The following is a 4,197-nucleotide window of genomic DNA, read 5'->3' as shown; positions in this document are numbered from 1 at the left end:
TTTGTTTTCCTTTATGCGTCACACTTAGGGTTTTTCTTTCTTATTTTGTTTTTCCCTTTAAAAATAAAACAAAAATAAGTGACGACTCTAAGTCTTTTTTTTCTTTTTTTCAAAAAATCAAAATTTTCACTAAACAAATAAAAAAAAAAAGAGTTTCACCATCGAGTAGAAACGCATCGAGTGAAATGCGGGGTTCACAAGTATTTTTGTTAAAAAAAAGTTACACTTCATGTTTTCAAAAGACGAAAGTTATTTTTGTAGATATATGATTACTTTATTCATATTAGTCAATAACCCTTTTATAATTTATTTTTAACTTTTTTAAAAAAGGAAAGTATCTATTGAGATACAGATTTTGATATTTTTAATTCCTTCTCATAATATTATACAAAAAATGCTCAAAAATACTTCAAACTTATATAAAAATTAACCTTGTTTTATAACAAAATTTCGACAATTTTTGTAGTAAAAAAGTTTGTCAAAATGTTTTTTCAAAATTTAGAATAATATTTTATGTCATAAACAACAACAACAAAATTCAAAAATAGTTTTCTCACAAGCCTTATGGCTTTTGAAAAACGTGCTTCTAATTTTCTACATTTGTTTAGGAATATAAAGAGAAAAAAAAATTTTACTTATCATTTGTTTTTCATTTTTTCAAATTATTTTTTCTTATTTCTTTCCATGATATCCAAAAATATTTTTTCTTATTTCTTCCCATGATATCCAAATATAATAAAACCGTTTATTAATTTCTTTTTTAATTTTCTTATTTTCTAAATCCAAATATAACCTATAGTGTGGACCCCGCATTTCGGCTCAATACGTTTCCCACTCGATGGCGAGCTCGATTTTAATTTGAAAAATGATTTTTATTGATTAAGAAAATGACTTGGAATCGCCACTTATTTTTGTTTTATTTTTAAAAGGGTAAACAAAATAAGAAAGAAAACCCTAAGTGCGACTCCTTATTTTGGAAAATGTGATCTTACGAAAAACCGGATCGGGCTCGGGGGTCAGATTACTTATCGGGAAGGTACAATAAAGACCATAGCACCCCTCTAAGTCCCTAAAGTCGGGTCTCTACTAATAAAATGAAGCTGATGTGGCAATTGATGAAAAAAACAATGAATACTCGAATCGATCATGCTCGTATGAGAATTAAAACAAGCACAAGGAGTGACCATGATGCGAGAAAATACATACCTGGGTGGCGAACCAATATGCACTATCAAGAGGGGGGGTTAGTAAATCTATATAGGATGAATATATACATATCACAAAGCAGAACAAATCAATCACGCATAACAATTAAATCAATCAATCAATCAATCGATCATAAAATCATATGTGTCGAGCCCTCACCAAAGCCCAATCTATCTTGCACAAATTAGTCTCACAAATTCCATTCATGCTTATGTAGAACCAAGAAAAACATAAGGTTTATTTGAGAGCCGAAGTAGAATTAAAACTGTTTGAGTGAAAATTGGATTCTTTGGAATTCATTTGAAGATTGGAGTTTTGGGAATTAGATTTAAGAATTGAAATTTTGGGAACTAAATTTGAAAGAAATTAGAATTTTGAAAATTGGAAATTAAGTTCAGAAGTCGGAAAATTGGAATTGTCTAATGATGGAATTTTAAAATAAATAGAATAATAATAATAACGAAAATAATGATTGAATAAATAAAACATGAATTTTCGAATTTTTGAAATTGGAAGTTTTAAAGAATTGATTAAAAATGGAGTTTTAAAATAAATGAATGAAATATTAGTGATTAAATAAATTGAAGTGAGTATGAGAATTTTCGGGATTTAATTCGGAAATCGAAAGTTTTAAAGAATTGATTAGAAATGGAGTTTTAAAATAAATGAATGAAGTATTAGTGATTAAATAAATTAAAGTGAATATGAGAATTTCGGGATTTAATTTGGAAATCGGAAATTTTATAGAATTGATTAAAAATGGAGTTTTAAAATAATTGAATGAAATATTAGTGATTAAATAAATTGAAGTGAGCATGGGAATTTTCGGAAATTGGAATTTTGATCAAATAAGTCGATATGAAAAACAAAATTTTAGAAACTGTAATTAAATTTAAACATTGGAATTTTGATGGCTTATTCAAAGATTGAATTTTAAAATAAATAAATAAAATAATGATCATTAAACCAATTGATGTGAGAATTAAAATTTCAGAAATTAGAATTTAAATTAAGAAATCGGAATTTTGAAGATTATTAAAAAGTTGAATTTTAAATAAATAAATAAAATAATGATAATTAAATAAACTGATATGAGAATTAAAATTTTGGAAATTGGAATTTAAATTTAGGAATCGGAAATTTTGAAGATTCTTAAAAGGTTGAATTTTAAAAATGAATAAATAAATAAAATAATAATGGAGAATTAAATTTTGATATTGAGAATTAAAATTTCGGAAATTGGAGTTTAAATTTAGAAATCGGAATTTCGAGGAGTAGTTTAAAGATTGAATTTTAAAGATAAGCAAGTGAATAAATAATGATGTTTAAATAAATGGGTATGAGAATTTTAAAATTTCAGAAGTTGGGATCGAATTCGGAAGTCAGAAAATTAAGATTGTTTAAAGAAGGAAAACTTGAAATAAATAAATACAATAATAATAACGAATATAATGATTAAATGAATGAACGAGAATTTTGGAATTTCTTCAAATCGAAAATTGAATTTAAAGGTTGGAAAATTGGAATTGTATAAGGAAGGATATTTTGAAATAACTAAATGGAATAATATTAATAATAATGATAGTTGAAGTTTTTGAAAACTAGGTTTTAAAGATTGGAACTTTGGCAACTAGATTAAAATTTTGAATCTTGACAATTAACTTTGGAAATTAAAAAAAATTATTCTAAAATGGAAACTTCAAAAATTAGATTTAAGAAGAGAACTTTGGACAATTAAACTATGAGAATATGGATTTTGAAAGTTAAACTAGAAAATTGAAACTATGAGAATATGAATTTTGAAAGTTAAACACTGGAAAATTGAAATAATAATAATAATAGTAATAATAACAACTTAATATTGAGAACTTGATATTGAGAATATGGAATTTGGATAAATGAATAAGCACATAAGTGAATCATATAGTGCACGTGTGCACGAAATAAAAAAGAATGAATAAAAGGAACTAAAGGGCTTTAGAGAGGGGTTTAGGATAAAGGATATGCAAATTTGGGCCTTTAGGAATGGGTCTCGGGAGGGAAGAAACCTCAAGGAGTACTCGTGGGCCTGGGACATCTTGGTGGAGCATGGTGAGAGGCCCAACTACCAATCCATTGGGCTGCATCTTCAGCCTTCTTTCCATTCCAGGCCTGGAAGTACACTTTCCAGCATGCATCACTCCCGAGAGGCCTTCATTACTAACTGAGGATGGCGGTGGACAGGCTAGCTGGAAGATCTGGAAGACGCCTCAAGGTAGCAGCGAAGGGGGTGGCAGTAGATTTGACGGCATGGGCGACGGGTTCATCAGGGTCGTGGTGGCGGAAGCGGCGACGGCAGTGGTGCTGGGAAGGTGGTGACGCCACGAAGTCGATGGCTGACGGCCTAGAGAGAGCCAACCGAGGTCGCAGGCGGCAAACTCTGCCATGCAGTGGGCGGCGGAGGCGTCGATGATGATGGCGAAGGTGCAGAGACGACGGCGAAGGCACAGTGGGATAAAATGGGTTTGAAAATATCGAAGAGAAGAAATGGGGGTGCGGTTGGACAGGTACAGTGGAACGTGAAGGTTGGGAGAGAACATCATGGGGTCATGCTCGCCACTACATGCACGTGATAAGGTATGGGAATGATGGTGTAGGCCACAATCCATTTGATCTTCGGGCAATGACCAAACCAATACTAAGTTTGAAAGGGACTAGCATACTGACTATCTATGGCCAAATCTGAAAATGAATCTGGCTACTTACAGGGGAAAATAATAAAAAAAACGAGAATGCCAAAGAGAACTAGAACAGAGCATTATGTGCAAAATGACCAGATTCGACCAAACAACCGAGTAACTTTTAATACACAAGCTGAACCACAAAACAAAGCTCACAGGTCGTCGGAAAAAAAAAATGGAACCTCAAGAAAATAGAAACGTACTAAGCTCATAGTGGTCTTACCTGAAACTCGTGAAAAATTCCCCACCAGCAAGCCTTTCTCCCCAGCTG

Source organism: Vitis riparia, chromosome 9 (genome assembly GCF_004353265.1).
Source record: "Vitis riparia cultivar Riparia Gloire de Montpellier isolate 1030 chromosome 9, EGFV_Vit.rip_1.0, whole genome shotgun sequence".
Classification (NCBI taxonomy): domain Eukaryota; kingdom Viridiplantae; phylum Streptophyta; class Magnoliopsida; order Vitales; family Vitaceae; genus Vitis; species Vitis riparia.
Note: the sequence above shows the minus strand (reverse complement) of the source record.